Raw genomic sequence first — 12,193 nt, forward strand, 5'->3', positions numbered from 1 at the left:
GGAACTCCTGACCTCCACTCTCTTTGATTGCCCAAAGTGCTGGCTCACAGGTGTGAGCTACCACGCCCAGCCTCTGTGGAGCATATTACCACAGATTTCCATAGTTGGGTTTGGGTTCTATATGTCTAGAAAACCCCACAGCTATTTCTTATGTGCAGCCAGGGTTGAGAGCCAGTGTATATCACACACTTTCAGAACACAGACAAATCTGAAATAGCATACAGATTTCTTCTTGAGTGCCAATTTTGATTGCTGCCTGAAATACCATGTTAAGAAGGATATTGAAGCAGTGCAAGTTCAGATTGCCTGGATCTGAATCTTGGTTTTGGTACTAATTACCTGTTTGACTTTGTACTTGAGCTTCCTTTTATGAAAACAGAGATAATGCTCGTATTTACTAGAGTTGTTGAGGGGATTAAAAGGGTTAGTAACTTGCACAGGGAAAGCTTAGCTAAATATTAGCAATTATTATGGAAAAGACATTATGAGTTTTGAGTTATGTGCCAATTCAGACCTGAAAAACACTCTTAGGGGTTGAATCTTAATGAGAATAAAGATATACCTATTAGAAAAAGTATTACATACATATACTTCTAATTGAGAATTACAGTTAGGGCAGGTGTGGTGACTCACGCCTGTAATCCCAACACTTTGGGAGGCAAAGGCAGGTGGATTGCTTGAGCTCAGGAGCTCAAGACCAGCTTGGGAAACATGGTGAAACCCTATCTCTACAAAAAATACAAAAAATTAGCTGGGCATGGTGGCACATGCCTATAGTCCCAGCTACTTGGGAGGCTGAGGCCAGAGGATCACTTGAGCCGTGGAGGTGGAGTTTTTAGTGAGCTGATTGCATCAATGCACTCCAGCCTGGGAGACAGAGCAAAACTGTCTCAAAACAGTAACAATAACAACAAAACAGAAATATAGTTAGAATACAACTTATCTGCAAACTGAGGCTGTCTGTATTTGAAGCTTTGTGTTTTGATGTCCAGTGTAGCATAGAGGAATAACAGCTGTGGGGAACATGAAAACGAGCATGGATTTGGAAACAGAATACTAATGTTTGAGTCTCGATTAACTACCTGTGAAACCCAGAGAAAATCATTGGCTCTTTTCGTTTCTCCATCTGTAAAGTAAGTATAAAAGCAGTTTTTTACTTCATTATGTTGTTACAAAGATTACAGGAAATAATGAATGTGAATGTATCTAGTATATGGTCGGACACATGGTAAATATTCAATAACTTTGACTCTCTAAGCTAGTCCTCTAAATCATACTTAACCCATTGATAGCTAAATGGCAGTATAAACGGCCAACTATAACCTCCTAAGTATAAACTTGTTATACTAGTAACTTTTTTTCTTGTCCTGGCTGTTTGTACCATGAAGGTTTAGGCTCTGTGTATAATGAGTAGACCACTGACAAAATCAGAGCCCCAAACGGCCAAAAGTCTTAAAGAAGCAAGAGACTTAAGAAAAACCTGCCATTTAAACCCCTGAGACAAAGGTTCCAAGTGCTTTAAAAAGTTCAAGTAATACTAACAATTTTCTTTAGGTCTTTTTCTGTATATGCTTGTTTTGCATAACTGTCTAATTGTATAATTTTATATTCAACATTTTTCATATAATATTTTCTCTTGAGCATTTCCCCATATCATTAAAAATCCCTTAAAATACTGTTTTCAATGGTTGCACAGTATTCGAGCATATGATGGATCATATATAATCACTATTCTATTAAACATTTATTATTCAATTTTTACTATTGTAAATAATGCTGAAATTAACATTCTAATTAATGTTAGTGTATTATTTTGTTAGGATAATTATTACAAAATTTGAGGTGAGATTCATATAACATAAAATTAAACATTTTAAAGTGCACAATTCAATGGCATTTAGTACATTCACTATATTGTGTAACCACCACCTCTATTTAGTTCTAAAACATTTTCATCATGATGAATATTTCTGAGATATTAATGAATATGAACATTTTAAATGTTTTCAATATATTAAACTGTCCTCTGAAAAAATGTTTTCAATATGTTAAACTGTCCTTTGGAAAAAAAAAGTTAAAACAATTTACATTTTCACCAGTGGCATCTGAGAGAGCCCATTTCATAGTTTTCTGTTCTCATGACATTCATTATTATAACAAGGTTGGCTATCATTCAGTGACAACAAGTGTGCTGAGCAGTATCACAATCTTGTGATTTAAGTGACCTATAAATTTATGTTCTTTCCTATAAATAATTCTCATTGGCTTTTGGTCAAAATTAACCAAGCCTTCTATTAGAGTAACTAGATTCACTATTTATTAAGTTCAGCTAAGTGAAAGGCACTAAGCTAAAATATGCAGACTAAAACTGAAATTAAAAAAAAAAAAAAAACACAGACCCTCAAAGAACTCACACTAGTGGAGAAGTTAAACACGTTATCAGGTTTTGTAGATTATGATAACTGCAAAAAAAGATCATACAGAAGTGGTAGTAGCACAGAAGAGGGCATGACTAGCTCTATTTGAATTTTCAGGGAAAGATTCTTATAGAAGATGACATCTGAGATTAATTTTGAAGGACAAATAAGAATTCATGAGGTTGGCAAAAACCAAAGACCAATCTTAGAATCTGTTGTGGCCTGGAGACTTGAAATGTTTCTTCTGGGGAGTAGTTATAAGCAGTTCCGCCCTGCTAATGTATAAACAAATGAGTGGGGCCTGTGGGAGCTGATGTTGAAGGGGCAAAAGCCAGATATAAAGTACCTCAGGTGCTATGTTATACAGTTTAAATTTAACCTAAAGTTAATAAAAAATCATTAGTAGGTTTTAATTCTGGGAGATACATTATTGTATTATCGTTTTAGATTATTGTTTTGGTCAACCAAATCATTTAATCAACCAAATACTTTAATAGGGCATAAAGATATCCTGTATGATCTAGCTCCTTTGTACCTGTCCAGGCTAATTTGAGCCATTCTCCCCTCTGGTTTATCTGGTAACACTAAACTGTTTTCAGTTTCATTTTCTAGGCATTTGTACAAGTGGTCGCTTCGTTTGGACAGTGTTTCTTTTCTCTCTGAGGGTCTAACTCCCACTTATCTTTTAGATAGCAACAGAAGTGTAGCTTACTCTGGAGAGCTTGCACTCATAAACCAGAGCTTCCAGTCTTCTATGGGCTACTAAGAGTGCTTGTTCTCAAAGTGCTTGTTACACTGTCATGTCTTTAACTGTCTATATACACCAGTTACTATGAGTTTTGTAAAGGCAATGATCATTTCAAGTTTAATGACCATTATATCCACAATATCTAGCATAGGACCTAGAACACAGAAGTTATTCAGTAAATATCTCATGAATGAGTATTGATATGGAAGGCAATCCTCATTTGAAATTTAATGACCATTATATCCATAATATGTAGCATAGGACCTAGGACACAGAAGCTATTCAATAAATATCTCATGAATAAATGTTGAATATGGCATGTGAGCCTGGCAGCAGACTAGGTGGATGACCATGATAAAAGTACAAATGAAGGCAAAAGTATCAAGAATGAAGAGCATAGAGAGGAGAGTAATATAGGAGTTGGAATCAATAAAATATGATAACTTACAAGATGTAGAGAACAAAGGACAAAGAGAAGAATGATGAAAATTACTTAATCTCTGAAGGATGTTTCCCAATTTTTAATAGGCATTCAGGACCAAGACAGTCATGTTTCCTTTTCCCTGTCTGAGCTCTCTCCTATTATTCAAGCCAGGCACGATGGCTACTTTATCATTTTCCCAAAATGCCAGGTACACTCCTGCCTTACACTGTGCAGTTGCTGCTTCCTCATCCTGTAACAGTCTTCCCCTAGATACCCTTGTGGCTTGCCCCATCACCTCCTCAGATCTTTGCTCAAATGGTAACTTTTCTGTGATGACGTTCCTAAGCATCCTATTTAGAACTGCAACTTTTATCCTCAGCTTGGCTCTCCTTAGCAATCATCCTTTCTTCATTTTTCTCCAAAAAATTTGTCAATATCAGACACACAACATGTTTTAATTACTTGCTTTGTCTCTTTCACTAGAAATATACATTTCTGGAGAGGTAAATATTTGTTTGTTTATATCACTATTGTACCTTCAGGGACTATAGAACCTTGTAGGCACTCAATAAATATTTATTTAATTAATTAATGATTCAATGAAGATCTGAACAGTGTTGCCCATATGGGCATAGAGAAAGAAAAAGAAATGTAGGAGATAAGCTCATTTTAAGATATGCTAAATTAGGGGCTGCCTCTGAGACATTAAACTGGTACTCAATAAAAACATTTCAGCTGGTTCCATCAAGCATGTCATATCCAGAGACAATGTATAAAGGATCAAGAGAATTTATAAAACCCATAGAAATTGGGAAAAACCAAATATTTAAGGAATAGGCAAAGGAAGAAGGGCAAAAACATCTAAAAAGGAATAGCCAAAAAACTAGGGAGAATACTAATAAAGGAAAATAATTCTCTAGCCCTAACTCAGATTTATTGAATCAGAAACTCTGATGTAATAACACTGGCAAACATTGTTAAAAATCACCTTTTTCAGAACTCTGGAAATTAAAAACTTAATCTAGAGAATATTTATTCAAGAAAAGTGGCTGAATTTCCATATGAAGAGTGAATCTTGTAGCATTTTAATTTGCATGAATTCCATTCTCTTCTCCAGTTGTAGAGTAGGCTGAAAAGCCAAAAGCTTCACTACTATAGTAGCTGTGTAAACTAGCAGCTTAGCAGTCACCAAGGGGTTAGAACAGTTTTAAAAATTCTACATTTTATAACAGTTTTAAGAGTTCCCAAATGTCCATTCTCACAGAATTGTCATCATTTTACCTATCTGGCAGCTCACTAACCTCCATTTTCGGGACTTGTGTTCATTTCAGCTGACTCAGAACTGCCTCTATGCTGCCAGTGCTACCTACAGAATATTTGTCAAAAATAATCAGTGGCAACTGTTTAACAATGCAGGAGATGACTTTAATAGGTGGAGCTAACAAGAAGCTTACCAAAAAAATTAAACAAAAAAATTGGAGCGTAAAATGTCCATAGGAGCCTACAAAAAGGTCTAACATATTTCTGAGAATCTAGAGAGCTATGCACGGTGACTTGGGCAAGATCACTAAAGACCTGAGAAACCTCTAAGCTCTCACCTCTGGCTGACTCAGGCTCTGTGTAAGCAGAAAGTGAAGGCTAAGGCTAAGACAGAGTAGTAAACAGTCTGCTGGAACATTGAAGTCATGTCCCAATACACACACAGAGGCCCTTCACAAAGGCAGGGAAACTCACTGGCTTAATCTCCCATAAATCATTAGTTGACCATAAAGGTAACAGAGCAGAAATTTTACTGGCCACACACAACAAAGAATATGAGTTTTTTTTTTTTTTTCTCTAAAAATACCAGTTTTAAGGAAAAAAAAAACACTCAAAAAACACATGCACAGCAACAACAACAAATGGCAACAACAAACTGAGGGGAGAGGGTAATCTAATTTTTAGAATTGACAGTTACATTTATTTAAAATGTTCATTTTTGGGCCAGGCACGGTGGCTCACACCTGTAATGCCAGCACTTTGGGAGGCTGAGGTGGGGATCACTTAGGTCAGGAGTTTGACACCAGCCTGGCCAACATGGTGAAACCCCATCTCTACTAAAAATACAAAAATTAGCCAGGTGTGGTGGTGCATGCCTGTAGTCCCAGCTTCTCAGGAGGCTGAGGCAAGAGAATCGCTTCAATCTGGGAGGCAGAGGTTGCAATGAATTGAGATCACACCACTGCACTACAGTCTGGGTGACAGTGCATACTCTGTCTCAAAAAAATACTAATAATAAAATAAAAATAAACAAATAAATAAAATGTTCTGTTTTGACAACAAATTATGACATATAAAAAAAGGAAAGTATGGCTTATACACAGGGTAAATAGCAGCTGATTGAAATTGTCCCCATGGAAACCCAAATATTAAATTAGACAAAGATGTTAAATCATCTATAATACATATGTTTAAAAAATTAAAAGAAACTATTCCTATGAATAAAGTATATAAATAATGTCTTACCAAATAGAAAATAACAGCAAAGAGAAAGAAATTATCTTTCAAAAAGAAACAAATAGAAACACTGGAGTTTAAAAGGCAGTAACAGGCCGAGTGTGGTGACTTACACCTGTAATCCCAGCACCTTGGGAGGCTGAGGTGGGCGGATCACCAGGTCAAGAGATTGAGACCATCCTGGCCAACACAGTGAAACCCCGTCTCTACTAAAATATAAGAATTAGCTGGGTATGGTGTCGCGTGCCTGTAGTCCCAGCAACTTGGGAGGCTGAGGCAGGAGAATTGCTTGAAGCTGGGAGGTGCAGGTTGCAGTGAGCCGAGATCTCATCACTGCACTCCAGCCTGGCACCTGGCGAAAGAGCGAGACTCTGTCTCAAAAAAAAAAAAAAAAAGGTAGTAACAGAAATAAAAATATTTACTAGAAGGTTTGACCAGCAGCATATTTGAGTTCACAGAAGAAAGAATCAGTGAACTTGGTGACAATGAACTAATGAAAGGTTAATTGAGACTATCTTATATGAGAAACAAAAAGCAAATAAAATTAAAAAATTAAAAGAGCCTCTGATATCTGTGGGACACCATCCAGCATTCTGAAAATGCATGAGGGAGTCCCAGAAGAAGAGATAGAAAGGGACAGTAATAGTACTTTTTTTTTAAATGGCTAAAATAATTCCCAAATACAATTGAAAAAATACCCTTAATATGGATACCCAAGAAGCTCAACAAACTCAACTAGTATAAACTCAAAGACATATGTACCTAAACACATCAAATTAAAATGTCAAAAGGCAAAGACAAGGCCAGGCGGGGTGGCTCATGTCTATAATTCCAACACTTTGGGAGGCCGAGGCAGGTGGGTCACTTGAGCCCGGGAATTAGAGGTCACATTGGATAACATAGGGAGATCTAATCTCTACAAAAATAAAAATTAAAAATTAAAAATTAGCCAGGTGTGGTGGCGCACACCTATAAAGAGGATCGCTCGACCCGAGGAGGTTGGGGCTGCAGTGAGCCATAACATGACATGTACCTCAGCCTGGGCAACAGAGCAAGACCCTGTCTCAAAAAAACAAAACAAATGGCAAAGGCAAAGAGATAATCTTATAAGTAGCAAGAAAAAACAAACATCATATATAAGATATCTACAATAAGATTAAGAACTTACTATAAACAACCGTAGGTCAATAAACTAGATAACCAAAATAAAATAGGCATTCATTAAAGTGTCTGTTGTCATTGTTAAATGTTCTGCAAAGTGTTATATTAATATACAATTATTTTCACAAAAGGTGGAGTACTGTATTTTTAGAATTGATTTTATTTATATCAAGATAATACAATGCATACAGTGTATAAAGTAAAACAATATTAATAGATTCATAGTAAAAACAGCATTCTTTTGTCACCTTTCCCTCTACTCTCTGTCTCCAGAGGCAAACATTCTCAACTCTTCTTTTTTCCTCTGGGGTTAGCCTCTTTATTTCTAAATGATATTCTGATACAATAAGTCTTCACTTAACATTGTCAATAGATGCTTGGAAAATGCAACTTTAAGCAAAACCAGGTATAATGAAACCAACTGAAAGGATGTTATTTGAGGACCTGCTGTAAGTTGTTTAAAGTTGCACTTTCCAAGAACCTATCAATGATATTAAGTGAAGATTTATTGTACTTCTACTTCTTCCCTTAACAATTTTAAACACTATTGGTTGACTTCTCATTATGTATGAAGACAGCTCTTCTGCATCCCTATAATTGCATTTCTGCCCATCTCTAATGTCAAAGTAATGTTGTAATTTTGGGTTAAATGAGTGGCCAATGTCTATATTATCATGACTTATAAATATTATAGGCCCTGAAGTGAACTAGGAACATGGCTATTATTTCTCCTGGACTTATTAATTGCAGGATTTTTTCAAGCATTTAGTTTTATATACACTTAGTAAAATTTTTATATACTCTTCGGACACCGCTGCTACCTGGGTATCCATTTTTTTACACGTTCAAACATATCAATTTCCTTTGTTTCCTGGAGAGCTCATTCCTGAAGGCTCTGTTTTTAGGGTACAATCTGGACTTGGTTTTGCTCTTAGTTTGCTGAATAACAGCCACGCTGGTACTTTTCCTTGCTGCTTTCCTGGATAGGACTCTGTTTTCATTTGTCTATGTGTTTCTCTTTCTTGATTTACTTGTTCATCTAGATGAATCACATTTTCTAGTCGTTTCCCAAGAAATAGTCCATAGAAAGTATTTTTGGGTGTGAGGGTAATATTCTCTCTATTCTGTCATCACATTTGATTTGGCTGGATATAAAATTCTATGTAATAAAATTTGTTTCCCTTACAATTTTGAAGAAACTATTCCATAATTTAAATTATTTGAGAAGTTCAATGTCATTCTACTACTCTGAATGTGAACCATTCACATTCCTTGCCCTTAGAAAGTGCCTCACAATCTTCTCTTTATCTCTATTATGCTGAAATTTTGTGACTATTTGCCTGAATATGGGTATTTTTTATTTATAGTGCTGGATATTTCAGTGGTCTTTTTCAATGTACGGACTCATATCCTTCAGTTCTGAGAAAGTTTAACATATTCTTTCTTTGATAATGTCTCATTCACTCTACTTTTTTGGTTCTTCTTTTGTGAGACTCCTATTTGCAATACAATAATAGGCCTTCTAAGCCTTTAGTCTCATGGTTTTGTCTGCCTTTTTATCTCTTTGATTTTTTTTGTCCTATTTTTTCTAGGAGTTCTCCATAGTTTTTCGTCCAGCCTATTTTTCAAAATCATTTTATTTATTATTATTATTTTTGAGACAGGGCCTCAGTCTGTTACCCAGGCTGGAGTGCAGTGGGTGGCACAATCACAGGTCATGGCAGCCTTGAACTCCTAGGCTCAAGGGATCCTCTTGCCTCAGCCTCCCAAAGTGTTGGAATTACAGGTGCGAGCCACTGTGCCCAGCCTCAAATTTTTATTTTTACTTAAAAAAATTTTTTGAGGTGGGATCTTGCTGTGTCACCTAGGCTGGACTTCGATGGCATGTTTAAAGCTGACTGCAGCCTCAAACTCCTGAGCTCAAGCGATCCTCCTGCCTCAGCCTCTTGGGTAGCTGGGACTACAGGTGTGAACTAGCATGCCTGGCTTTTGGTTTTTGTTTATGTTATCATAGCAAAAATCCTTTGTCAATATACATGAAAAAACAAGATGCCTTTAGTTATATATACTTAAAGAATAGTTCCAATATGATGTGGTAAAAAGAGCAGTGAAATAGGAATAAAAGAATCTGTGTTCTAGGACATTACTAATGTTTCACATCTAGACAAATCCTGTAATTTCTCTGGGCCTCAAGTTTCTCCACTATTCAATAAAAGCATTAGATTAGATAATCTTTAAGGGCCACTCTAGCACTGAAAGTTTAATTACTCCAATGTAATTATTTTCAAAGCAACAATAATATTTACTAATTGATAATTTGGGTGATGCATTTAGTTTTACAATTTGGATGCTTAGGTTTTGTCACAATCATTCATTCTGCCATTACTATTGAGCAGCAGCTTGACCTTAAAGGCTGGGAGGTGAATAGGATATGTTGGGGCTCACCAGCCCAGGGAAAAGACAAAAGCAAAGCTCAGAGATGCACCAGTACATGTACATCTGGTGAACATGTCGTGAGATAATGGGTGCAGAGGAGTAGCTATTGTTTAAAACTGGAGAAGCCATCCTGGGAAGAAAGGTACAAGAGTGATGGGTGAAATTCACCATTTCCTCTGGAGCAACACATCCTCTGAGCCCAGTCTCTAACTGTATAAATTATAGATAATCATTAGGGGATAAAAATAGTTTCAAAATTTGCTAAACTCAAAATTGTAAAAATTTCTCTAAAACAATAAATAAAAATAATTTTCAAATAACATTAATAACATCACAAAGAATGAATTTAACTTTCAAAAAGAAACAAAACATAACACTGCATTCTCTGAGATTTGCATCTCCTGAGAAGAAATGTATTTGAAAGTTGCCTTGATCTGAAACTCAAATCAATTGTTTAATCATTCTTCCAAGGTAAACACTTTTTAAAGTTCAAACCCCAGTGTTTTAGCAGTTCTTTCTAAAAGAATTTATCTTGTGGAGTTCAGCAGACAGAACGTTTGGGGATTGAGTTATCTAAGTGTTCTGTTTCTCTACCAATATCCATTCAAATGTTAGGTCAAATATGTTCAATTTCTTTATCTCAAGCATTCAAATTTTTCTTTGCATTCTCACTGCCTCGACTAGTTCAAAATCACACTATCTCTTGATTAGGTTAGTATAATACCTTCTCAATCTCCTCACTTCATTTTGTGTTTCATAATGATTCCTATAAATAAAAATTTCCCCATTATCTTTCCTGAGGTGACATTCTTCTGTACAAGTATAAGTCACATCATGTTACCTGCTACATTCTAAAAAGTTACATATTCTCCAGAATAACAACTTTGACTTTGAATAAAAACTGGAGCATTTGGGCTTTAAAAACATTTTTTTCCCCAATTTCTAAGTTGCAGCTTTTAGAAAGTCACTGATAGAGATTGAATTTAAAGTAAAAATGCCAACTTTTATAAATTTTGTCAAAAAAGGGATTACTATAAACAGATTTAAGTGAATATTGTTCAGATGAATATAATAATCATAATAATCAAGTAGCAATTGTCACTGACAAACACTGAACTTTCTTTAAAACCACAGGAGCTTGAGAGATTTTTGGTTGCTCATTTATGAAGAGACAATGAGCAGCATGGCATAAACTAACATTCCAGAAATAAATGAAAAATTTTAAGCAATAAAATTTTGTTGTCTATGAACCAGTGTTGTCTATGAACCAACATTGTGTTTCTTAGATCTGACCTGAACAGTGAGGTACCTGTCAGGACCCTTAGTCTTGGCAGTGGAAATGAAAAATTCTCCTATTACTAAATTTTCATGCCTTCCATTTCTGACTTAGTAGGTTGAAATTGGTAGGTACTAATGATTTATGTTTGATAAACTTACAGTTTTGCTTATATCCTGTTATCGGCAAACCTGGTACCAGAATCTCAAAAGGTTTGGTTATTAGTAGCATTTTGAGTACCTATGTGCATATAATACAGTTAGCAGACATTTATAGAGGTCAAAAGAGATTTTGGAATTTGGTGATACTGGTCTTTATTACACTAGCTTATTACATTTTCTTTCTTTATAATAACTGTTAATGTGAGTTTCACTGAAAATCATGGCTGTACTGTTTTACTCATGGTTTCCACAACTCTTTTCTGTCAAACCTTAAATTTTCTCTATTAGGTAAAGTATTTTCCTGTTAAATATCAAAAGCATCAATCACAAGACATAGAGAAAATATATTAGGAATAACTTGTATTAGTGTATTCTAAACTGAAGTGGAAAAACTCATTATTCATATTTTAATAAATAAAACTTCCAAATGAAAAAAAGTTATATATGCATTATCTTTGAAGAATAAGATTTATTCCAAATGAATCTCAGCAAAATTCCTTGAAAAATACATTTTTTTCCCCATATTCTAATTGAAATTTGAGCTGAAATCTATGGCTAGGCTATCTGGATTTGAATGACCGTAAGCACATTTCTTTACCTTTCATGTTCCTCATTTATTACATCTGTAACATGAGAATAATAGAAATATCTCATATGACCATCTTAAGGATAAAGATATGTAAAAATACATATGAGTTTTTCAATTGATGTGGCACTGTGTATGAGGCCTTTGCAAGTATCTCTCACACAGTAGGTCATCAGTAAAGGTAGTTACTGCTAGTAGTTCTACATTTTATTATTGTTATTTTTGTCCTTTTTTGTTATTTTTATTATTGTTGTTACCTAAAATTTGTTTCCTTTTTATCTAAGAAATAATTTGTAATTTGTAATCTGACATATATAAATACCATCATGTGTCACTTAATGACAGGGATACATTATCAGAAATGCAGTGTTAGGCAATTTCATCATCATGCAAACATCACAGAGTATATTTACAAAAACACCAGATGACATAGCCTACTACACACATAGGGTGTATGGCATAGCCCATTGCTTGTAGGCTATAAATCT

General features: G+C 35.2%; 1 protein-coding gene across 6 annotated transcripts in view; it reads right to left on the reverse strand.

Annotated features, from left to right (window-relative positions):
• MBD5 (methyl-CpG binding domain protein 5) overlaps nucleotides 1–12,193 on the reverse strand; it is a 471,066-nt gene that overhangs the window by 348,344 nt on the left and 110,529 nt on the right. The window contains exon 1 of one of the 6 annotated variants that reach the window (XM_064382792.1): nucleotides 1,083–1,103. The exons of the other annotated variants lie outside the window; for them this stretch is intronic. The gene's annotated coding sequence lies outside the window, so the exon portion shown is untranslated. Of the gene's footprint in view, nucleotides 1–1,082; nucleotides 1,104–12,193 lie in introns of those variants that run through there. 6 annotated transcript variants of the gene reach the window in all.

This window comes from Aotus nancymaae, unplaced genomic scaffold, assembly GCF_030222135.1.
Source record: "Aotus nancymaae isolate 86718 unplaced genomic scaffold, 86718_ANA_hifiasm-v0.15.2.pri h1tg000029l, whole genome shotgun sequence".
Lineage (NCBI taxonomy): Eukaryota > Metazoa > Chordata > Mammalia > Primates > Aotidae > Aotus > Aotus nancymaae.